The sequence below is a fragment of the Sphaerulina musiva genome (genome assembly GCF_000320565.1).
Source record: "Sphaerulina musiva SO2202 unplaced genomic scaffold SEPMUscaffold_5, whole genome shotgun sequence".
Lineage (NCBI taxonomy): Eukaryota > Fungi > Ascomycota > Dothideomycetes > Mycosphaerellales > Mycosphaerellaceae > Sphaerulina > Sphaerulina musiva.
Window position 1 is genome coordinate 44,554 of NW_016017387.1, and position 453 is coordinate 45,006.

Genomic DNA, 453 nt, shown 5'->3' on the forward strand with positions numbered 1-453 from the left:
CTCTGTCTCTATATTACGGATAGATATCTATCTCTCTCTATCTCGGTCTCTGTCTCTATATTACGGGTAGATATCTATCTATCTCTATCTCTATCTCTATCTATATTTTATAGGTAGATATCTATCTATCTCTGTCTCGATCTCTATTAGTATCTTATAGGTAGACTCTATCTCTATCTGTAGCTTACGGGTAGATATCTATCTATCTCTATCTCTATCTCTATCTCTATCTCTATCTCTGTCTCTATATCGCGGGTAGATATCTATCTATCTCTATCTCTATCTCCGTCTCTATCTCCGTCTCTATCTTATAGGTAAATATCTATCTATCTCTATCTCCGTCTCTGTCTATATCTTACGGATAGATGTCTATCTATCTCCGTCTCTGTCTCTATCGCTATCTCTATAGTCGCGGGGTAANATATCTATCTATCTCTACTCCCTATCTCTATC